Consider the following 26067-nt stretch of genomic DNA (forward strand, 5'->3'; position numbering starts at 1 on the left):
TTACACAATATGTAGAGTGCCTGGGCAATAATGTATATGATGATATAGAATGATGTGAGATAAGACTGGAAATATAATTGACAACAGATTGTAGAAATCTGTATAAAACATAATTGATCACAGTAGGCATTCACTAAATGTTTGTTGACTTAATTGAATACATATGAAGCTATAGTGTGCATGCTTCTGTCTGACACATTGCCGTTATCAATACTGCAAAGCTTAAAATTAACTGCAAGTGTTAATTATATAGCTTTCAAGATGTAAACATTAAAATAATTGTTTTGAAGATACAGGGACATTTCAACTTTATATGTAAATTTTGTGCATGTCCTGTATATTCAAAACCACTTTCATATTTGCAGCAAAAATAGTTAGCAAATTAATTATTTTAATTGCCAAAAATAATCATCTATTTATTTGATTATGTTTACCTTGAATTCTTCTATCCATTACCTATTTGTCATCATCTATAACAAGTATAAATAGTTAAAAATTTAATTGCTTCAATTGTGTACCATATGAATTTTTCATTAAAATTCATCCTTCAGCATTCTACTTATTTTGATTTTTTTTTCTGATAAGTCAGTGGTCTGACCATATTCAGACAATACTAGCTGAGTCAAGGGATAACTTCCCCCCCAAATTACAAGTCTTTTCTGTCAGTAAAAGTATAAGTAAAGATCCTTCTCCCTTCCTGTTTTCTGGAAGTCTTCTTGTTTTTGTTGTCCTTTGTGTCCTTTGTTCTCAAAAGTACCATGACATCATGGAGGTGATGCCCTACCATGCAAATGAATTGGATTTAAGTAAGGGGGCGTTTACAAAGATACCAGCCTCACTTTCTCCTCCAGAGTCATCTGGGTCCAGTGGCCAGGTATGGATTAGGACAACTGCAGATGACCTCTGTTGCAGTGGGAGATCTTGGTCTTTTTAAGATAAGGTGTTTCTCATGTCTTAGGGGTAATCTTAAAGGATTTTAGCATGCTTAAAATGCTTGACTGAAAAAGAGAGAGAGAAAGAGAGAGAGAGAGAGAGCAAGGGAGACAAAGGGAGACAAAGATAGTCACATCTCTTGGGGGTTTTTTTGGTTTTGTTTTTAGGTTTTTTCAAGGCAAATGGGGTTAAGTGGCTTGCCCAAGGCCACACAGCTAGGTAATTATTAATTGTCTGAAACCGGATTTGAACTCAGGTACTCCTGAATCCAGGGCTGGTGCTCTATCCACTGCGCCACCTAGCTGCCCCACAGTTACATCTCTTAAAGGGAGCTTCTCTTTCTCTTCTTGATTCAGTGAAGAATATCTTTGATTCACATCTCTTTCCCACCCCTATCATGAGAATCAAAGAACTAAACAGGAACTTGTAGTCACAGAATTTCTTTGGAGAAAGATCAGAATTCACAGCGAAGGCTCAACTTCGCACTCATTCCAAGGGGTACCTCAGGTACCAGTCCAACAGAAGAAGGAAGTTTTTCTGATTAATACCATTTTTAAGAGCAAGCTACCATCATCATATAGCAGCAAGACATTGAATACAACAATTTACAAAGAATTGTAGAAGAAATTCACATATAGAGAAATAAAGACATTCATGAATGTATGAGTAAATTTGCAGTGAATCATAAATGAGAAAATTTAAAGAATAGAAAGCAAAGATAAAGTATTTATTAATCTCAGGCACTGTCCTAAGTGCTTTACAAATATTTCATTTGATCCTCATGAAAATTAAAGATATGTGCTATTGTAATATCCATTTTAGGGTTGAAGAAACTTGAGGCAGACAGAGGTTGTGACTTACCCAGTTTCACACATCTAGTAAGAATCTGAGACTGGATTTGAACTCAAGTTTTCTTGATTCCAGGTTCAGCCATTATGTTACCTACCAGCCTCAATTAACAGTGAATAGACTGAGAAGACTCCAGCCTTCTGAGTAAACCCTCTAAGTCAAACTTAAGGGAAGATATGGACTGGAGCATGACAATAATTATAACAGAATGGACAAGCATGAATAGATTATCATCTGCATCAGTAGAGTATATATTTGAGCTAATGAGATTGCAGATTCAATTAATTAAGTATACCTTGATTGAAACTATTTGTTATTATTAGCAGATAAAAATAAATTTTCATCCATTAATATATGTGGCAGAGTGCCAATTTTAGTCTATATTTTTCTAAACTGATTCCTAAATTAAATTAATATTTACATAAAGTTAAAATTATTTTTATGCCATATGTAACATTTTAACAAGTTTTCTTCAAGCAAAATTTCTATATTATCATGTATTCATTAATAGAATACTGTGATATAAGAAACTATTGATTATTATATCTTTTATGAAGGATATATCAGGTCCCTTGAGGTTGTACTTGTCAATGGCCACATGTCATTAATATCACAAAACTATAAGTTCGATTCAGTTCAAAAAACATGAAATGCCAGGCAACTGGCTCTTAAGGCAGTTACAATATAAGGGAAGAGAACACCAATAAAGGAAACTTTAAAAGGCACCTTTCTTAGGAATATGGTGGTCTATGGAGTAAAAGTGAAGTAGAGATGCTAATGGAAAATGGAGCAAATGTCAGAGTTAGGATTCAAATTTGGTTTTCTTGCTCCATGTACATTTTTCATCATATATACTACATTATATATACTACACTGAGAGCCAAAGCATATATAGGGAAGCTAGGTGGTACAGTGGATAGAGCACTGGCCTTGGAATCAGGAGGAGAGGAGTTTGAATCCAACATCTCTTACTAGCTGTGTCACCTTGGGCAAGTCACTTAATCCCATTGCCCCTTAAAACAAAAAGAAAAAAAATTGTCAATGTGAGCCTTTACACCACTGAAATAAGCAAACACTATGAAGCATAGTTATTGATCTGTGTTCTGATGATTGTCTAAACTTAGGAAAGTGATGTAGAAAAATGTTATTAATGTGGCTTGAATATATATTTACTGGAGTGCCAGTTGCTAAACATTTATCAGCATTATCACTGAAGTTTATTTAAATATGAATTTATTGGGATATTTCAAAATTGAAGATAAATTCATTTAAATAACTTTATTCTTTGACATCAAAATTATGATTTTCCATCCATTTTGAGAGTGTTATTTTAAATGAGATATTTATTGTAATATTCAAATTCCACCTATTTTTCCCACTTATGGTCTCTATAGAAATTTTTCCCCAGCTGTCATTCTTGCAATAAGACTAAGAAGCTCTCAGCAGAATATGAATATTAATAAAGTGAGGTAGTGTCACTAGTTAGGAAGCCTCCAGGGAAAGTGATTGAAAAGGTGAGTGAAACAATAGAACCACATGTGATATTGAAGTGTTTTGTCTTACTCTTCACTTTTGGCTAACTTTATCTGTCTCCAACTTCTACTGCATTGTTCCAACTCATTTTCCTCATTGTGCCAACCTGGAGGGGGTTTAATGCTTAATAATCAACAGCCTTTTTTGCTGTGCCAACCACTTTCATTAAAGTTTGTTTTGTTTTATTTAAGAAGTTTGTGATTCTCAAAAATAGTTTAAGTTAGATTCTTTTCTTCCTCGAAAATTGACTAGCTGTTGTGGTTCGAAAGAAGATGCCAGTTAATTGGAAAAGGGCTAAACAAATTATGTTATATCATTGCAATTGGATAAAACTGCCCAACAGTAAACAAAAAAGCATGAGATGACTTTTTTTGAATTCATGCAAGGTAAAAGTAAACAGAATCTGGAAAACAATATGTGCAGATATAACAATGGTAATTGGAAGGATAAGAAAAGAAACCAAATGTCATGTAAATATAATGACCCAGTTTGGCCTCAAAGAAGAGATGAGAAAATGGATTTCTTTCCTTTTTTGCATAGAATATTTCATCAAGATTTATTGAATTAAGTTTTGCTGAACTTTTTTTTTCTTTTTTTAAACAAAGGATGGTTCACTGAATAGGGAAAGGGTGAGCAATATTCAGAAATCATGATGATGAAAAGCAATAGGTAATATTTTTAAGTTAGGAAAATAAATACTAGGTGTGTCTAGTCTTCCCAAGGAATCTATTCACATTTTATTTTCTTATTGATTTTCATTATATACTTAGTGATCTTATAAACTGATTAATCTTTTCTCAACAAAGTTATTAAATACTTTATGTTTCTTTTCCCCATTCTTTAATTACTATACTCCATTCCATTGAAACCAATTTGTTGAGTATAGTACAATTGTAAAATGATAGAATAGCAAATATTTTCTGAAGATATTCAACCCTCATAAACAAAGAGGAAAAAATGTAAAACACCAAATTCTCTCCATCTAAATTTTCATATTTGAACTTTGGTTGAGATCATGTTTTCTAACCTTTGTTTTCAAATAATCAGAAACCAACTAAAACTTATGACCACTTTCTTTAAAAATAACATAAGAAAAAGTCATCTGCCAATATATTTGTAAAAATTTGATATTGACTGGTTAGCTCAGACCCCAACACCTTAAGGAGAAGGGTACATATGTAAGAATCAACTAAAGGAACTGTTAATAACATCTTCTATAGATACCTCCCAAAGTAACTCCCTCACCACTTATGTTTGGTTTAATCTGACTTACTCATGATTAATATTTTTAAATGTGGCTCTGAGCACTCTAAAATGTAGTTTCTAGATCCCTTATATTTCAGAACAAAATAACACAGACTAATATCTGTGGTTGGTCATTAGGTAAATAAAGGAGACTTTTGGGATGCCTTTAAGTTTCATATGAAGCTTTTTTCCCAGAGTCAGACAAAGGTGAAAGGATCTTGAAAGTGTCAATAAAGTAGAAAACCATGTCTTCCTGTATACTTCTTGTATATATTATCATGTTCATTATATTGTATATTAAACCCTGTTCTTAGCTCACCTTTGCCTTTACTGATCCTTTATCTCTCTTCCTTGAAAATCAATATCTAAGTAATTCATATATGCCTCGACCAGCTTAACCTTCATGGAACTGTATATATACAGAACTAATGAGTTATGTGTGCAGATCAATAAATGATTATCATTGTGCAAATAAACTTTCTAAATGCACCAGGGTAACTAATTTTGAAACCCTGTGGCAACCTCTCCTATTAAAGATCCATATTATAATAAACTGTTATACTCTCCAACTTCTTTCTCCTCCCATCTCAATTTATCTACTTCGTAATTTGGGGTCTTCCTATATCAGGTTTTCTTAAATAGGGAACAAACATATTTAAATACAGCAATAAATCATCAAAATCATCTGTAGTCCTTACACTTCCACTACACTCTTCTGTTCAACAAGAAAAAAATCCAAATATTCTATAGATGCAGCTGTTACCTCATCCCAAATGACTCTCTGGACAAGAGAATGAGAGGCAGAGAGATAGAGACAAAAAGAGCAAACTTTATTTCTATACCTACTCATAACTTTTCTTTCACTCACTCCATTCTCTCTCTCTCTCTCTCTCTCTCTCTCTCTCTCTCTCTCTCTCTCTCAGATGAAAACTCCCAAAACTATCTTCTTCTTCTGCTGAGTGGGGCATATGCCCTCAAGTTAGTTATATGTTAGTTATATGTTAAAGAGATAGGGAAGGGGAGGGAGAGTGAGAAGGACTGGGAGAGGAGAGGAGAAGGGAAGAGGGGAGAAGAGAGAACAAAAGGGGGGAGGAGAGGGGAGGGACATCTCTCTTAGTCATTGCTGGCACAATTCTTGACAGAGTCTAAGGTGGTCATCTACCTGAGATCCAGTGTGGCTTCAGAAAGGACCAAGGCACAGTCAATATGTTATTTACTGCCTGGTGGCTCCAGGAGAAATACCAGGAGCATAACAGATATTTGAACACAATGTTTGTAGATCTGACCAAGTCTTTGATACCATTAGGTATGAGGGTTTACAGAAAAATCATGTCAAAATTTGGTTGCTCATAGAAATCATCAGTATTGCATGTCCAAATCATGATGGCAGGTTTGTCCAGGTTCTGGATAGTGAGCATTACTTTCCCAGTCACCAATGAGTGAATAAAGCTGCATGCTTTGTTCGCATGGTTTTTTAGCATGATTATTTCAGTCATGTCAGATATCTTCAATGAATATGAATGTCATATCAAGGTCAGGTACCACACTGATGGTAAATTCTTTCAAACATTCAGTATGACCAAAAAAGTGTCTAAAAAACTGCATGAGGATCAATTAAAGACCTTGGAAGATTCAACACAGAGATGTGCTAATAAAAGGTGGGAGATGGCATGGGAGAGATAAAGGTGGGAAGGATGAGATATTTTCTCAAGGATTTAATTTGCTTATTATGTGGAAGAGTAATAAATAGTATGTATACTGTTAGTCACAGAGGGCAGATTCAACCCAAAGATTGAAAGTTGAAGAAGGTAAATGTCAGTTCAGTATAATAAGGAAATTCCTAACAATTGAAGTTGCATCAAAGTAGACTAGACCACTTGATAGGGTAACAGTGATGTCCCAATCAATTGAAGTCTTGAAATAGGGATCAGACTATTGTTTGCCAGGGATGTGCAGAGAGGATTCAAGCTCAGGAAGGGAAAGTTTATCTCCGTCAAAATTTCTCAACCTGGGTTCAATGAATTTATAGATAGGTGAATAGCTAGATGAATAGATGAAAAGATAGAGATAGAAATATATATGCTTATATGCAAAAATTTCCATGGCATACAATCTTTGTAGACTAAAAGATTAAGAACTTTTGGAATATATAGGATCATATATTTAAAGCTAAAAAAGACTGTGAGGGTCATTGAGTCCAACTCCATTCATTTTATAGATGAGATAAAGAAACTGAGGCACATATAAGTCTTTAACTTCCCAAGCATTGCAGCCAGTGTCTGAAACAGGATTGAGTTAAGGTCATTCTGAGCAGCACTCTATTATTATACCACCTTGATGACCTCAGAGTTCCCTTATGGCTCTGGAATGCCATGATTCTGGGATACTACTGAATGAGCTAGAAATTGTAGAAGAGGTAAAATAGCTACACTTTGAAAGCTACCAGGTGTCTGCAATTTTACTTCACTCTCAGAGGTTCTTAGAAGCATCAGAACTATTTCTGTCACTCCTCTCAGCTTTCCCTAAACCTAAATAGCTTGTGATCATTTTATTCCTGCTACTTTATCTATTCATCAAAGACTTTTCTGGCTTCACAGAAGTAATTGTTTGAAAAAAAATAGGAGAAAACAAAACCTCCCAAGTTTGTTGGTTAATACCAAAAAATCTAGAAAAATTTAGCCTAAATCCATTTGTGAATTTCAACTCCCATGTAGTCAACACAGAACCAAATGCATATCCCCTCCTCAGGGAGGGCATCCCACAGTCAGATTCCAAAGTGCTTTCTTTTAACTCAAGATACAGCCTTGGCAGAGAGCTGTGACCACACAAAGGGTGATTTTTCAGATGCAGTAGTAAGTCCTGACATTTCTAAAAATTCCTGTGAGATTGGTCCCAGAACTAGAATGCCATGAGGCCTTTACTTTACTTTTTATCACAGGATCTCCTGCAAAGTAAGAGATAGTTCTTTTATCTTTCAATCTATTTCTCTTAATGGGGAATACCCAGGACAAAGATGAGCAATGGTCCCTCTCCAGCCAAGCTTTGCTGAGCTTCATGGATTTGACTCTGAGGGGACTGTGCTAACTTTTCAGCTGAGTTCCCCTCCTGTGGGCTGACATTCCCTGTACCCCAGGGCTCGGATATTTATAGCTGAATACAGAATCAGCACCTAGAAGGAATCACCTGGCTATAGAGGAAAAATCTCTCTAAGCTTGCTATTTTTTCAGGTGGGAGGGTCAAAACTTGTGGATTGATGAAAAACATGGTCCACATTTACCTGAAAGGATTAAGGTTCTAGGTGAGGTTATACCTTTTGCAGACTTGTAAAACAAACTAAAGCAAGTGACTCAGGGCTAGTTTCAAATTTCACTGTTAAGTACTCCATACAGCTGTGCAGAGGAGGAAAGAAACAGATGTGTCTGCTCTCCTCTCCCCTCTCTATTGGTTTCCCTCTCCTCCTCTTTCTCCCCCCGCCTCTTCCTCCTACCTCCCTTTTATTCACACTTTCATTCTCTTAAAGTGGTTTCTAATTCCACTGCATGTTATTTAGCAGTCACAGATAAACAGGTCTGGGGAAATGGAGATAGGGAGAAAAAAGTCTTTGATGGAAACCAAACACTGGCTTCCCAAAACAAAAAAAAAAAAAAATCTATGCAAAAACAAAACAAAATAGACAACAGAAATCTAAATGAGAATCTCTCAATTGCAATCACATCTTTATCAGTAAATGATAGAATGGTTTTAAAACTTCCCTGGAGAAGGGTCTTTGCCCTCTATGGTCCTTTCAGCTCCTCTCAGAGACTGGATCAAAGATTTAGAGCTTGAAGAGAGATTAGAAATTTAGAACCCCTTCAATTTACACATGCCACAACTTAGATCCACAAAGATGAAATGATTTACCCAAAGTCACAAGGTAGTTGGAAGCAGTTAGAATTTAAACTTAGGTCCTCTAACTTTTGTCACCATACCTCACTTGTGTAATGGATCCATGAGAAAATGAATATCAGGAATTGGAACGGAATGCTTTCTATTGTAAGAATAAAGGCAAGGATAGTAGTGGCAACAGCTGCAGGGATACAATTCATACCGAAGAGAGGAAGGGGAAGACACAGGATGCTCAAGTTTTAATTTCCCCAGTGTCTGCTACCCAGCAATTTATTTCCTAGCCTAAGGGAACATTTACTAAGCTGAGACTGAAATCATGAGTGCCAAAATGGTGGTGGGAGCCCTGCCAGAAGCTTCTATTCAGTTTTGATGAGTATCCAGTGTTTTGTATCTTCCTTTTGGAAACCAGGCTGGTGAGCCTCTGGGCCCAACCTCCTCTGGAGATTAACACTGTTTAGCTGCAAATTTCCAAAAAAAAAAAAAAAAAAAAGGAAATAGGCATTGTAGGGGGTACTTGCATTTTCCTCTTGCAGTTGTAGAAACCTCTGATCACCCATATTTTTTGTGGGTCCACATCTGCATGCATTCTGCAGTATTGCTGATGAGGACACAGATTTAGCTTTAAAGATTGAAGAATGGGAGGGAGAGACAAGATGCTAAAAACGATACTGAGTATTGACTATGTCCAGTCCCACCCCTGCATGATCAAAGCAAGGCCTGACTAAATTAATCCAACTGTGTATAGAAGATTACAGGTAGAGTATTACTTATGATAAAACTAAATGAACATCGATTAGGACAAGGTCTGTATGTGATGGGGAAGGAGAAAAGAAGGCACCAGTTTAAAGGGAGAGGGTTAGGAAGGAAATGAGGGAGAAGGACTACAGTTTAACTCTTTTGTGTTTTATCTGTATTAACTTTTTGAGTGTTACCTGTATCCTCTACAAAGGAGGCCTATAGCAAAGGTACACAGTGGTTAATTGGAATTTGATAGATCCCTTGAACATTCAAACTTCAAGGACCTTCATAGTTTTTATTTTGTTTTTTCAATATTATTTTTTTATTAATTTGAGGGATGATTGCAACATGAAAAAAGGTTAATTCTAGTTTGTTCTAAATATTTTTAGATTACATTTGAAGTTAAAATATAGTTCCTCTATGTTTTTCAAATAATAAGAGTTCATAAAGTTGCAAATGAAAATAAGGACTTAGGAAACAGAAAAATATAATTAAAATTGACGGGAGCTACAACATATCAAAAACTAAAGAAAAGGAATTCAAGGAAAAAATGAAAATCATTTAATTAAAGGTCTTGAAAAAGTAATGGGTTTTCATCCAAATAGAATAAGCATAACAGAATTATATTTAGCTGTTTTAACTCTGGCTATCCCAGGAGGAAAGGATTTGGATTTGCTAAAATAGAAAGGATTTTGAATTGCTGTGAGCAGTGATGAACATGAGTTTAGGATCCATGGAATCAGCAACAAGTCCAGGCATAATGCCATGGAAAACTTGAAAGACTATAGCCTCTAAGGATGCTTCATTATAGAACTACGGAGTCAAGCACTCCAAGTGTAAACCCGAATCCCAAAACCCATTGGTACCCACTTTTCTTCTTTACTGTTTTTGTATTTAGTCATTCAGTAGTGACTGACCCTCATGACCTCATGAACCATAGCAGGCTAATACTGTCCAAAAGGTTTTCTTAACAAAAATACTGGGGTGGTTTATCATTTCCTTCTCCATTGGATTAAGGCAAATAGTTGTTAAGTGACTTGCCCAGGACCACACAGCAAATAAGTAGCTGAGGCTGGAACTTGTACTCAGGTCCTACTGACTCCAGATCCACCCACTGAACCACCTTATTGCCTCTTCTCATTAGCCAATATCAATGTCCTATATCTACATAAGGATTGGAGAAGAATTGGTGACTGAAGAAGAGAAGAGAGCTATGGTATCTTTGAGTCTTTTTGAACTCTGTTCATATTGCAAATATTTCTAGATTCCAGCTTCAAGAAAGAAGGTGAAAGAACTCTGGCAAGACATGGAGCTGGCAATCACCATTATATCTATATCCCAGCTTGCTTCAGGAGACTTCAGGAAACTTCCCCTTGAGTGAGAATTAGGACTCTCTCTCTCTCTGCTGAGCTATCTCAGGTCAATGTAGGAGAGAGAGCTCATTCAATCTGTTGTGTCTTTCTCTGATTTATGTTTTGTTATTGACTTGAATAAATAGGTTGCTTTGCATTGTGTGTGTTCTATGTGGAATTTGTATTTGGTGGAAAAGGGTCAAGTTTTGAATACAAAGCTTGGAGTTCTTTTCTCATTAAAGCAACAATGATACAAAGTTTAGATGAATCTGAAAACTATATCGTCTAGACTAATAATATTGAAGGGAGTAAATGGATAAATAATTCCAGCCTGGTATTTCCCTCTCTCTGAGGAGATTAAGCTTCTACCCCTAACCTCCTATTCCCTAGAAGAAATAAAATCTACCTTGAAGAAGGTGATAGAGGTTAGAAATGACCATCCTGTCTCTCAACAGGATGACACTCCCATGGACTTGATATGCAAGGTTTCATCAGAAAGGTGGAAAGAGCAGAAGTACAGTCAGTTTCTAACTGACCCCTCTCCCTCAGACCATCATCCACATAGGTAACAAAAGCATCTTCCTTAATCATAAATTAATATTCAGGAGAAGGAATTTCCTGTTCACATGCTATTTGGACTTGGGCTGCCAGGCAATAGCAAATAGAACTCAAAATTCAATAAATCTGGGAACCTTTTAGGGGTATCAATTAAATGTTTGAACAAAAATAGCTCTGAATGATGTTATAAATATACAAATGACCATTGGTTGAAACAAGTTCCCCACTCTAGTCTATGTCATTGCTTTGTCAAAAATTTTCAATTATCATCTGTTGAGTTCCTTTCTGGACTCATTTATCCTTTTCCTAGGCCAGCATTGAAAGGGCAGGAGACAAGAGAGACAAGAGAGACAAATTCTCCCTGTACACCAAGATCTAGATCTCCATTTATTAAACAAAATACAAGTGCTTAAATATCCTCTCCAGTCTCTGGTCCACTCCCACTCCCATGGTACTCTATGATCAACCAGTAAATAACGCTCTGGTGCTAGAGGACACCGGTGCTGAAACTTTACAGTACTCCCACACACAACAGTCCCTTACAATCATCCCTCTCCTAATTACTCTCAGGATAAAATAAATTCCTTCCAATCTCACCTGGCCCATTCCCCAGAACTAGACCAAGACTCATGTTCCAGTCATCCAGGCATCTTCCCAGACATCTTCCAAACCACTCTGCTTCTAGGTATATACCCAGAACCTGCCACATATTTCTACCTCCTACTCTGATCTCATTAATCAGACAAAACTATCATGATTTAGAATGTTATAAAAATAAACTAACCATGCCTCTGACTATTTCAATCAAAATTCCCTTCCCTGGCTACCAGTCACTCAGAGGTGGAGCCTTCTCTTTTAGAATGTAAATTCTTTGTGGGAAAACTCAATATCACTTGTATTTGTATTCTAACCACTTTACTTTCCATCCATCCTTTCTTCTTTCCCTTCTTCCCACTCTACCTCATTCATTCCCACTTTCTTTCCTATCTTCCCTTCTTTCTTTCCTTCTTTTCCTTCCTTTCCTCTTTCCTTCCTAATTCTCTTCCCTTCTTGCTTTTTTCTTCCCTTTCTTTCTTCCTTAGTCCTTTCCTACTTTCCCTCCTTTGTTTCATCCTGTCTTTCCTTTTATTTTTTCCTTCATTCTCCCTTCCCTCCTCCCTTTCTCCTTTCCTTCCTTTTCTCCTTCCTCTTTCAGTTTCATTCTCTCCTTCCTTCCTTCTTTTCCTGTTTCATTTCTTCTTTCTTCCCTTCTTCTTCTATTCCTTCTTTCTTTCCTTCCTTCCCTCCTTTTTTTCCTTCTTCCTGCCTTCCATCTTTTTTCTTCTTTCCTTCCAATTTACAGTTTATAAAGACCTCCACAATCTGACTTCCTACCTAGGTGGCACAGTGAATAGAACACTGATCTTGAAGTCAGGAGGACAGTAGTTCAAATGCAGTCTCAAACATTTAACATTTACTAATTGTGTAATCTTGGGTAAATCATTTAACTCTGGATATAAGGCATCCAGGGTTTTTCTGGTCATCTTGATTCATATGTGGTCACTGGATTCAGATGGTTCTAGAGTAGAAAGTGAAGCTGGTGACTGGGCACAGCACCCCTACATTCAAATTCATCTCATGTGCTTATCATGTTATCACTTCTCTGATGCCATGGCCTTCTTTGAGAACAAGGGACAAACATCATTATCCTATCCACCTTTTAGCTTTATTACAGGCTATATACTATCATGAACTCTAGTCTAGACAAACCATATTACCAACCATTTTCCAGATTCAGTATTCTCTTCACCTATCACTCTTTGAATCTATACAAGAGAAACCCTATCTGCTTTTTTCTCATTTCCACCTCCAAGAAGCCAGGTGCAATTTGTTCAAGGCTCATTCTTTCCAATTTATAACTATGGCCAAGGGACAACCAAACTATTCATGCTCTTCAATTCAGCAATACCAATACTATGTCTATATCCCAAAAAGCCTAAAAGGTAAAAGGACCTACATCTGCAAAAAATAATTAAAGCAGCCCTTGTAAAGATGGCAAAATATCGGATATTGAGGCAATACCCATCAATTGGGGAATGGGTGAAAAAGCTGTGGTATACAATATAATGGAACTCTATAGTGTAATAAGAAATGATGAACAGGCAGATTTCATCAAAACCTGAAAAGACTTGTATGAACTGATGAAAAGTAAAAAGAGCAGAACCAGGGGAAAATGGATACAGTATCAGTGAAACTGTATATTGATCAATGGAAAACTGTTGTTTTTCAGTCCAGTTCCCACTCCCCCATGATCCAAGACATTTACAAAGGACTAATAAAGGAAAATGCAATCCAAATCACATAAAGAACTAAATGCAGATCATAGCATATTTTCTTTAATTACTTTATTCTTTCTCCTATTTATTTTTCTTCCTTTTGATGTTTCTTCTGCCACGAATGAGACTAATATGGAAATATATTATACATGATAGCACATGTATAAAAGAAATCAAACTGACATTTTTTAAATGGAGAGAGGAAGGAAAGAGGGAGGAAAATATGGAACTTGAAATCAAGTAAAATTAATGCAAAAAATTTTCACAAAATTTCATTGAGGAAAAAATAAAATATTATTTAAAATTTTTAACAAGGAACCATTTGAGGCAGTTAGGTGGCGCAGTGGATAGAACACCAGCCCTGGAGTCAGGAGTACCTGAGTTCAAATCTGACCTCAGACACTTAATAATTACCTAGCTGTGTGGCCTGGGACAAGCCACTTGACCCCATTTGCCTTGCAAAAAAACCTAAAAAAAAGAACCATTCTTTCTCTCATCAAGCTCTGTTTTCCCTAATCTAATTTAATATCCAGCCCCCCAGTAGAATTTAATTTCCTTAAGAAGTGATGTCATTTTTCATTTTACCTTTTTATAATCAACACCAACCACAATGCACAATGTTTGTGCAAATGAATTGTTCCACTTTGAAATCTCTACGAGGCTACAAAACTTACACAGATCTAACTGGCTATCCTTAACCAACATTAATCTTGTGAAAGCTTAGCAGTTTAGTAGTGTGCCTGGGACTTGTAGGCACTTAATAAATACTTATTGAGTGACTATTGTGTTTATACTTAATGTAAAATAGTTATAACCAAACTGACCACATTATTCAAATAGAAAGCACTCTGATATTCCCTGTAGTATCCCTATTGTATTTTATACCTTCCTGGCAACTGGGCAGAGAATATCTCTTTCCTCCATCCTATCCTGGAAGGCTAATACTTAATACCATTACCATATAATAATAACTCTTATAATGCACAGAGAATTTGCTTTGTAAACATGTTTTTAAAGGACAAGTGAATGGGAATGAATGGGCAAACAAAGAACACTAATGGAATGAACTAGTGACAAATTGTTATGGACATTTTCTGTGTTAAAATTCTTTTACCCAAAAGTAAATAGTTGCAAGCTTAATTGGCTTTATTGATATTTAAGAAAAAGTATAAAATACATCATTAATGATTTTTAAAGGTCTTTAGATATCACAGTGCCAGTTCCAAATGTTTCCTGATATCATTTACTTCACTTTATTTTCTGCCAGCAAGCTTATACTCAACTCAATAGTTTCTCCCTGTAGGGATGCCATTCCTTTTTCCTTAAATTTCCTAAACCACGAGCTGTCCCCCTTCCAAGCTAATGACCAAGCTAAACTCACATTTTTCCCTTCACCTTAAGACCCAATCAGTCTTTGTTTCCATATGCGTCATTCCATTGATGGGGGTAGATCTCAAAGTCCTTGGAGTTTTTTTCATAATTAAAAACAAAAGTGCCTAAGCATAGTATTATAAAAATGTGTTCTTTCATCCCTCTAGATGTTAAAGGGTAAGGATCATTTTACTATACATACATTATCTTATTTTCTCTACTCATCAATTAAAGACAACCATATTAGATATGGGATTATATTTATATCATTCCAGAGAAAGAAGAGATGCCACAGAGGCCTCAGAATACAATAAAAACAGTTGAAACACTGCTCTTCTCTTTTCCAATGAATCATAAAATATATTCCCAATTATGAATATTATGAATATAAAATTAGACTTTTGGCCTAGAGTACTACTGTATAGTATTAGAAGTCTCCCAGGTTATAAAATGAACTTGGGGTTGCAAAGGAGGTAACCCTTTGCCCCATAGGACCATAGAACTACCCAAATAACTCATATAACTGTGAGAAACCAAGCCCAAGTGTTTGTTTTTATGTTTCATGGCAATTTTTTCAGCTTTGAAACTACATCCTTTATCCTCTTTTTACCCAACAAGTCAATGTTTTCCAAACACTTCCCCCTCCTCTCCAGAAGCTCAGATCCTATAATTCTCCAGAAGCTCAGCCTTGTCCAGGAGACACCCCTCCCTTTCCTCCATCTTCTATCCAGAGGGTTAAGATATATAACTAAATCCTTTCTAGCAGAGGTGAGAAATAACCAAGAAGTTATGGCAGACTTTTATCTCAAAGTGTGAATATGTGATACCACATAGTACCTGTGCCCTTGGTTCTTCATAATTACTACAAGTAGCTCCTTGAGAGGAGTCCTGTGGCCCTAGTTCTGGCTTTTCACTCTTAAAACCTAGATCAGCACCTAGTACCAATACTGTTACATCTCTTTTGTTGTCCAATGTTGGGATAAATAGCATATTTTATATATCCAATACAAAGGGATGACTTTTCACTGAAGTAGTTCAATCCAATCAGATTATCTCTACCCTCTGCTATGAGACCAAAACACTCATTTCCAGTGAGATCAACAAGTATACAATCCAGTAGATAGCCTCAACCCACTGAGCTAAACCATATCCATACCCCTTTAATCACTCTAAGCTGACAAAATTCCTCTGGAAAATCTTTTACAACTATAAGTAGAAAGAGTTTTAGTCAATAGGCATAAGTCCATAAACTAAAATGGTCCCATTAAAGAACAAACTCAGAGCCAAGATTTCCTCTATAATGGAGCATGAATCTTAATTGTATTTTGTTCCATTCCATATAAATTTAGAAAACTGAATAGAAGAATAAGACAAATAAGGATATACCTTTTTATAAGACTGTTTTCTTGATATATTCCATTCTATCTAAAAGGAAAATCCAAAATATACCTTAAAATTTGAATAAGATTTAATAATCAAAAGTTTTTGAGGTCATGTCAAAACATACTATTATAAGTAAAAAGTATATATTGCAATCTCTCCCCCATTTTCAGTAATGTATTAGTGTCTTCAATTTCTATTCGGATGAAGATCGTCAAGACTCACATTACTTAAGGCAATAATGTCCAATTATGGGGTTAATTGAGAGGTCAGTCTGAGTGAGCTGAGGAGTCTTTGTAAGAAGTTAAGAAATCTTTTATTAACAGCAAATAGTTTCAGCTATCTGCTATTTTTTGTGAGACTGCTATCATATAAACTTGGTGTCTTAAAAGTATTTGATGACCTGCCATGTGGAAGAGGGATTAAAAAGGTTCTGTCTGACCTCAAAGGGCAGAACTAGGGGGCAGAGGTGGAAAATTCAGGACAGCTGCAAATAAAGAAAATCTTCCTAACAATTAGAGCTGTTTAAAAGTAGAATGAGTTGGTTCAGGAGATTGTTTCTACAAGCAGAGGTTTTAAGTTTCTTAAGAATGTTTTATAAGGTTATACTGATCAGGTTTAGATTTGACAAATCTGGGATTCTATGATTCTGTGAATTTTTATCTGTGTGATGAGATTTATCTTTCTTATCTATTTTCTGATTCTGTCACTTACTGCTCAGGCATGGGCTGCAGTTTCCTACTCATTTTTATGGTCACTGTCTGATCCAGAACCATTTGAGCCCTGCCTTTTATTTTGATATAGGATATGGCAAGATATTCTGATTCTACCAATCATAACTCATACAGAGCTTGTAATTTTAGTTTTCACTCTCTTGAGGTGTTAGTGACTCTAAAGTAATTAAATTCACTGTGACTCATTAACAAGTGCATTTCTGGAAAACATAAGACTCATATGTAAATCAATGTTAAGCCACCCATGGAATTCTAACAAAGGATTTCCATTCCATGGATGTCACAAATGCCCAAAGTTAAAATGTTTCTTGAGAATATTTGAGTAAGCTGTAAGATGAAAGAAAGCTCAAGTGACTGGACAGTTCCCTATTTATTCTATGCTCAAGGCGTCTTGAAGACACATGTTATCCTTTTCAAACTTGGTTGTAAATCATATTCATTAAATTGCTTACAGATTTTTCTTTTTAGGCCAAGAATTAAATGACAGTTCTATCATCCGAAACACTAATTTTTGCCTAGATCACACACCCTTTTATAAACTCTCTTTGCCCAATATAGAAGAAGGAGATGCCAATCCAACAAGTCATCTTTTCTGCAGGCCAGCAGATGTACTATCTGGATTCAAAGTTGCTGCTAGCAATTCAGATATATGATTTAACTCAGACTTTCAGAGCTCAGTTGTTTGCCTCTGGGAGGGAAGTTGAGCATAATTTATCTTCACCCTATTCCCCCCCTCAAATAAATTTTTCTCTAATCTCTGCAAATTAAAAATTAGTAAAACTATAGTAATCCTTTTAAATGAATAGATAACTTCTCTAAAAAGGGAAGTTTCTAATGTTTTAGATCAGGTGACAACTCCAAATTCTTAAGTCAATCATATTTCAAATGAAAAAAATTACTTTTTTGCAGATGCTACTTCTTTTACTTTAAAATCTGAATGGTTCAGTCCTTTTAAGGGAACAGGTAATATTGCTCGTTTTTGGAAGCAAATTGAATACAGACTTATATGAGAATGCCCAATAATTCTTTAAGAATCAATTATACATAGGTGGCTAGATAGCACAGTGGATAGAGCACTGGCCCTGGAATCAGGAGAACCTGAGTTCAAATTCAGTTTCAAACACTTAATGATTATCTAAATTATATGAACTTGGACAAGTCACTTAAACCCATTGCTTTGCAAAAAACAAAACAAAGAAAAAAAGAATTAATAATACTAAGTATCCTCAAAAGTTTAGTGTGGTTTTCAGCTATTAAAGATTAAACTGCAAACCTTTTGGAATAACTTGTACTACTCCAGTCATCTATAGTTCAATATGTTTTTTTCTTTCAAAGATGCGAATACCAGCCCATTCATTCCTGCCAACTCTTGTCCATTTCTTCCCACCATAAAGGCTTCACCAAACAAGTAGCAGGGAATGGAGGAGGGAGCTTGATTTATCTTATTTTTTGGACATCAGAAATATAATATTAAAATATGTAAGCAACTCATTAATTTCTACTTTATCTTAAATCATAAGGTATCCTATGTTGTATTCATTTGTTTAACTTGTTAAATAACATCTTAAAACTATTTTATAATGCTCCATTTAATCCTTAGACTTATTAAAAAAACCAGTCCATAGTAAATTTTTAAAAATGCTTGTTGTCAAATTGATTAATATGTTTCAAGAGAACCAGTATAGCATAAGGAGAAGAGCAGTAGTGTCAAACTGAAATAAAAATAGATAATGACAGGTTAAATATTGGCTTAAAAATGCAAATTAGTATCAACTATGTTGTATTTTAATTAGTTTTAGTAAGGCAGTAGGGTTAAGGGATTGCCCAAGGTCACTCAGCAAGGTAATTATTATGTGTCTGATACTGTATTTGAACTCAGGTCCTCCTGACTCAGGGGCCAGTGCTTTATCCACTGCACCACCTAGCTGCCCCTTTTTATTATTTTTAATCTAGTTGGACCTTAGGAAGTTTTGTGACAATTTTTCTGGGAACTGACAGGCCACAACCTTGATATCGCTGGAATAGATAATTAGTCTTAGAATCAGGAAAATTTGGGGTCAAATTCTTTTTCTGATAGGTATTAGCTGTAAAATCACAGAACTTTTTAAGGCAGCTCTCTAGAATAATTTGTAGATAAGTTTATTACATTAGTGGAGGAAATTTCCACACTAGAATTTCCCAGCAAGGATGAAACACAAAGGACCTATGAAAAAATAAAGTTATATTCTTTATTTTCATTGCATTTGGTCCTAAACTACAGTGATATGATTCTAATTAAAATGCATGTCACCTCAATAAAGTATGATACCTGTGGTCAATGATATTTTTTTTATTTCAGTCTGTTTACTCTCAGGGTCTAGATCAAAGCTTTGCATAGAGTAGGTTCTGAACAAAGACTTATTTCATTGGATTAATAAAGTCAAGAAAGACAAAAATTACTGAAAGATGTAATTGTTTTTATGTAAAATTGGATTAATATATGCATATATGTGTGTATAAATAGACATATATACAAACATAAAACATTTGGAATAGATATAGACTCGATGCATGTCAATACCTTTGAGAGAAAGAATGGAGAGTAGCTAGAGAACTAACCTAAGAGTCAAGAAGGACTTGGTTTTAGTACTATTTCTGATTCTGTTTCCTGCTAGCTTTCTAGGAAACTTTCTAACTTCTTAGCTCCCTAGGAAACTTTCTAAGACTATAAGATACAGAAGAGCTGTTGATCTGCTTTGGTAGAAGAAATTTCCTAACTGGGATTTTCCTTTATCTGTGAATGCATACATACAATGCATATATGAATATATATATATATATATATATATACATGTGTCAATTTACACATTATGTTTCTTTGTATGTCAATGTCAATGTACATATAAATATTTTGTAAGATTATTGTATATTTATATTATATGATAATATTTGTATATAAATGTATGCTACATGTGTGTTAATGCAGTTATATTGCAAAGAAAAATTAATGGTTGCCACAGTAAAACTTTTGAAGTTTTCAATGAATTGACCATATCAATCAATCAATCATAGCAAAAGAATAAATAAAAATCCCATTTTGTAAGTATATTAATTCTCAGGTATTACGAAATTTCTTCTTCCAGAGAACTCAGTGGTCATCTTGTAGGCTTTAAAATATTAACTTCTTATTTTAATTTTTTTAGTAGGATCAGATTCATTGTCTGTTGACAGAGGGGATTGCTGACAGAATACAATTTCTCTCCATCTCCATCAGCAGAGGACTTGGAATGGCCTCCACATGGCTCCCAAAGAGTCTGGAGGGATTTAATAGGTGATTAACAAGCATACACCAATACCATATAACATCTGGAAAAGGAACCATAAGATAAATCATAGCATCTATTTGAAATGCTTGTATAAATATGTTTAAAAGTCCAATTTTCCTGGAGCATGTTGTTCATTTTACATGCCACTGATAATCAATATTAAGGGTCAGATGCTTAGAATACATCTTCATTTTGCTTTAACTTTATATAGAATATAAAAAATTAAGAATTATTGATCACTTAAATATTTTGGGGTTTTTTTCTGCTGTGAAGGATATTATTTCCTCTGTTCACATCCAACAATCACATAGTTCCATAATCTTTCCTTTCTCAGGTGAAAACACACTAAACCAGATTGAATATCAAACCATCTTTGCTTATTCCCTGTTAATGTAAATAAGAGTCTATCTGTTATTCTTGTCTCTGGATATGAAATACATTTGGGTAGTTAGCATCAGGAGACAAGCATTGTGAGGTAACTGATGTTGTGGAATATATTTTAAGGCAAATTGCATGAATTACTTTGCTGATGATCAGAAATTATGGATTTGAATGTGAAGGAAAATTTAAGGTCATATGATTTAATACCCTTATTCTGCACAAAAGTAGCCAACGTGGGATTTGAACTCAGATGTTCAGACTCCAAATCTATCTATCTATCTATCTATCTATCTATCTATCTATCATCAATCTATATTTCAGTCTGCAGTTTCACATTTATTATTGTCTGAATGGAAAGAAATGGAAATGTTCACTTTGTGAGTATTTAGAAACTCTTGTTTAGGTACACTGTAACACAACTAGTGTTTCTGGGATATGGAATGACTATTCAATATGTGATACCAGAGATGAAAGTGTGTCTATTGTGGTAAATGGGTTACCTTAAAGGTAATCAACCTCCTCTATAAACACAATCTCATAAAGATTCTTTGTCATTGTCAGTAGGCATCTTCCCTTCTGACACGAATAGAACAGGATTCAGGCTATAAATGGCATTAAACCTCGGAATCAATAACCAGTGATTTAATAATAGAAGTTAATTACTATGATGCCCACAGAGCTAGTGAGGCAGACAAAGAAAGCCATACACTCTCTCTGAGTATTTTTTAGAATCTATGTATGTGCCTCAGAAAACATTTTAATATGATGCTTTTATTTACTTTGACACAGGAACAGTCTTTGAAGTAAGAATGAATGCTTCTAGTTGGGAAACCAAGGACCTGTTGGGACCAGTATCTGGCAAGTGATTGCTGAAAGGGAGAACTTACCTATTTTCACAAACTGAAGAAGACAACAATTCTTTTCTGTGCAAAGGGAAATGATGATGGATGAGGAGAAGAAGAAAGGAGCAATTCTAAGAAGTCCTTTGAGTAGAATACAAAACAAAGGCTATAGAAGAATTTCAAGGAGACTCTATTTAAAGAAAACTCTGGAGGAGCAGAATACAGCAAGTGATTCAACAAGAGGTGATTTAAAGTGACATTTTCAAAAATCTGCCCTCTCTTGTAAGGCTCAAATACCTAAACTGAGATGATGCAAGGGAAGAACAATGTTCATTCTCCTCCAATGTAGACAGGAGAGTTTAGTTTGGCAAACTATTTATTCAGAGCCTAGAGTTTTTACTTTAGAATCAGAGTACTTGAATTCAAATCTCAATTATTTCACTACATGCATAACCTTGGGAAAATCACAACTTTCTAGGCCTCAGTTTTTCCCAAGGACATGTGCAGAGGAGATGGCAGGTGAGGTAGAGCTGAGTCTCACTTCTGATTGTTAAGGGTTGAGCCCAAACACCAATAGCATACACTAAGAGTGTGCAAGGTGTATGCACTCAACCCTTTGCAATCAAGGATGAGGCACAGATGAGACATATCTCTGCCTCCTCTGCCTCCCCTCACCATATGTTCCTGCTTCTAGTTTGTCCTGAAAGAAATGACAGGTTCAATTAAATGTCCTCCATAAAGCAGGCAATAGTAATCCCAATGATGGCACCAGACATTTCAAGGATTATGAGACTATTTGGTAGAAGTTCAAAAAAGGGCAACCTATTCTTTATTGTTTCTAGTTTTCCAACTCTCAGATCACGACCTAGGAAGGGATGAGATCTCCTATGAAGTTCCCCCAATATTATTCCATTACTTCCTGGTGTTCCTTATACATGGAAGGGAAAGATCATACTTGTACAAATTTATTCATAGAATTCTAGTCATCCTAGTATACTAATGGGAATATCTGCCAACAGATGACAACAATAAAACCAAGTGTTATGTTAGAAGGAAATTCCTTTGTCTATAGTTCTCTAGGAAGACATAGGAGAGTAGAAGAGTAGTGGAGAGTAGAAATTACTCTTGCCATCCATAGTAGCACCTGGTAGAAGTAAGAATGGAAATCATCTCAAGTATAAAAAGTAGCCTTTGCAAAGATAGAAACAAGAAGTGGACCATGGAGTGGGTGAAAGGGGTTAATGTGCTATACACTTGAAAAGGTGTGCTAAATTCAGGTATTAAAGATTTTAAAAGTCAAAAAGAAGAATTTGTATTCGGAAGAGTCAAAATGGATCACTGGAACCTATTGAGAAGAAAACTGTTATGGTTTAGGAATATTATTTTGATAGTTATATTAAGGATTAGTTGAAGAGAAGAGACTGGGTGACTGTAGCTTAAGCTAGTCTGATGGTCATGTAAGCAGAAAGAAGGAGGATAGATATATGAAATGATGAGGAGGTAAAATTGGCAAGGCAGCAAAACATATGAGGAGAGAGTTAACTCCCAGGTTGGGAAACTTCTTCCATAAGATGGTCCTACAAACAATTAAAGACATTTATCTTGCTTTGGAATGTCTTCTCTTCACCAAGTAAATTTCCTTAATACCTAGAAATAATCTTTACATGGAATCATTGAAGTCTTCATCATCCTGTTCGCTTTCCTCTGATTGCTCTAAAGTTTCTAAATATCATTCCTAAAATGTGACTTCCAGAATAAAATGCAATATTCAAAATGTGGCCTGAACAGAGCACAACAAAAGCTACCATCTTCCTCAGTCTAGATATGCTAAGCCTCTCTTACAACTTACCAAGATTATACGGGCCTTATTGCCTCAATGAAAACCTTCTATTCTACAAACCACCATCAAACCTGCTTGACACACATCTTTCATTAAAACTTTTCAGTGCTACTACCAGATATGAAGTTTTAATATCACTGGAAAGCAATATAGTATTGTAAAACGAATGCCGTACCAATGGATTCTAGTTCCAGAACTGCTTGCTTGTCTTTGGGTACATAACTCTGCTTGGCCTCAGTTTTATAATATGCTAAATAACAGTATTGAATCCTTTCTCAACTATAATATTCTAAGATGCTGAGTAAATGACAATGTCCTCTTTTTTCAGATGGGAAACTAGGTCAGGAAATGGTTTCTAACTTTACTGAAGTCACATCACAAGTCAATAGACCAGCCAGGAATGAAACCTGCTATCGGTGACCCTCTGTCTGGTGACCTAAATACTTGACTGTATGCTGAGAGAACATATCAAAGAAATGACAACCAAGAGCTGAAAATGCAGTTTTCAATTTGAAAGGTACATGGCTTATGACCACATCTGATGGGGCAGACACAATGGAGTCTCGCAAGTGAGGAGAATGTGATGTACTTGAGTGGAATGACAATTCTGTGTCTTGCAAAGAGTGAATGTTTAAGGAAGAGGAAAAAATGGACAAAAATAAATAAAATTTCCTATTACTGGAGCAAGGTGCCAACCCTGATATACATGGTTATTTTCATCTCCTTAGAGAAATTGACTATAGGTCTGGATGGAGAAGGGAATGAGCAAAGAGGATATCATATTATAATACACAACTGAAGTACAGCTCAATGGGGAAAGTTCCCATGGAATCACCAGTTTTGAAAAGAAATTCCTATGAATGGCTACATATCTACCTAATAAACAATGAATGAAGACAAAAGCATAGTTTGACTATGGCAATGTGAAAAATGATACGATAGCAGAGATAGAATTGGAAGGGCTATAGAGGTAATCTAGTTCATTCTCCTTGATCTAGCTCACACAGGTAGCAAATGGCAGCTCTGAGAGTCAAACTAAGATTCTCTGATACCAGATTCAGAACTCTGCATTGTATAAGGCCTCAAGGGTCTTTATAACCAAGTACTCCAATTATCTACTATTAATACTAGCTAGATAGTGAAATAATGATTATAGAACTGAAAGGACCTCAGAGACCATCTTATCCACCACACTCACACCCATTCTTGATTTTATAGATATGAAAGCTGAGCTCAAGTGGATAAGCTGCCCAAGGTCAAATAAGTAGCAAACATCAGAAATGCAATTTGAACCTAGATGCTATTTCAAAGCTGATACTCTTTTTTACTGTGCCACATTATATCTTCATTGTTATTTTGTCCAAAGTACTTTACACATAAACCTATTTTTCCAATTAAATGTTGTAAAAGTTTTTAAACATTCATCCACTTGCATATTTAAAAATTACAATTTTCTTCCACCCTCCCTTCCCACCCTTCCCCCCTCAGTTGGTAAATAGTCTAGTAAACTTTGTACATGTACATTTGTATTTAACATGCTTACATATTAGTCATGAAGAGATTATTTCTTTAATAATGTCAAAGGATTCACTAATTATGTTTACTTACTTTGTCTATGAAAATGATTCAAATACATGTATCAATCCAGAAGCTTTCTCCAGAGCTTTAGCTCCACTACCACCAATGTGGATGTTTCAAACTCTAGATGCATCTCAAACTCAAAATGTACAAAAGAGATCTCATTGTCTTTCAGTCAGTCCTTTCTCCCATCTCCCAAATTCTATAAGAATGGAATTACTATTCTGCCAGTCTCTTAGGTTTGTAACCTTGTATTTATCAAATTTTCCCATTTCTATATCCATAACATCTCTCCTATCTGTCCCTTTGCCTCTAGTCCCGCAGAGCTAGCACTTGAGTTCAGTTCCTCATGATAGCTTGCCTGGACTATTTCAATGATCTCTTTATTTGTCTTTGATGTCCAAATATACCACCATTGATAGTCTGAATCAGAGTCCAATATAGGTGTTCAATAAAAGCTCTTACCTGACCAGGTAAAACTACAGTCTACAGAGATCAGAATAAATATTGGATAAAATAGCAAGAAGATTCATCTCTTTAATTCTAAGCTTCATAAAATTTAAAGAAAGACTAAAGGACAAAGACTGAGAACTTGGAGTTAATACTATAACTGCCCTAGGATAAGGTAAATAATCCCGTAGCCAATTGTTAATTAATCTATAGAATTACATTGAATATATGAATATGTGCAACAATTTTGAGGCAATTCTGGAGCCCCCCATCATATCATTGAACTGTTGACCAAGTGATACTACCACCACCTTTACCTAAAGAATTAAAAGAGAGAAATGTTTGATGGCAAAAAAAAATATGTATAGAAACATTTATGTAAAATGTGGAAAATAAGAGAGTATGCATTAATTTGGAAATTGTTGAACAAAATATGAAATCATATTAAATTTTTATTATTATTGCACTATAAGTTGAACCTGGGAAGACTTATATGAACTGATGTAGAATGAAGTGGAAAGAAGTAGAGGTGGAAAATATTCCATTGTATAGATTATTGATGTTTTCTCTTTCATTCTAGAAGAAGACCATGATATCAGGGAGGTGATGACATGATAATGGCATGAATTAGTTTTGAGTGGGGGGATGCTATGCTAAGTCATCAGCTTCACTTTTCTTCCAGAGCCATATGGATCCAGTGGCCAGATATGAATCAGGATGATTAGAGATGGCCCTGGATGGAATACAATCAAAGTTAAATGACTTGCCCAAGGTCACA

General features: G+C 35.3%; 1 long non-coding RNA gene across 2 annotated transcripts in view; it reads left to right on the forward strand.

Moving 5' to 3' along the window:
• LOC141488113 (uncharacterized) overlaps nucleotides 1-24150 on the forward strand; it is a 103333-nt gene extending 79183 nt beyond the window's left edge. The window contains exons 3-6 of one of the 2 annotated variants that reach the window (XR_012468586.1): nucleotides 18229-18372; nucleotides 20076-20203; nucleotides 21369-21664; nucleotides 23590-24150. This is a non-coding gene — a long non-coding RNA (uncharacterized LOC141488113). The remainder of the gene's footprint in view (nucleotides 1-18228; nucleotides 18373-20075; nucleotides 20204-21368; nucleotides 21665-23589) is intronic. The other variant, XR_012468587.1, reaches the window with a different exon arrangement.
• The last annotated feature ends 1917 nt before the right edge of the window (nucleotides 24151-26067 follow it).

The sequence above is a fragment of the Macrotis lagotis genome, chromosome 1, assembly GCF_037893015.1.
Source record: "Macrotis lagotis isolate mMagLag1 chromosome 1, bilby.v1.9.chrom.fasta, whole genome shotgun sequence".
NCBI classification, from domain to species: domain Eukaryota; kingdom Metazoa; phylum Chordata; class Mammalia; order Peramelemorphia; family Peramelidae; genus Macrotis; species Macrotis lagotis.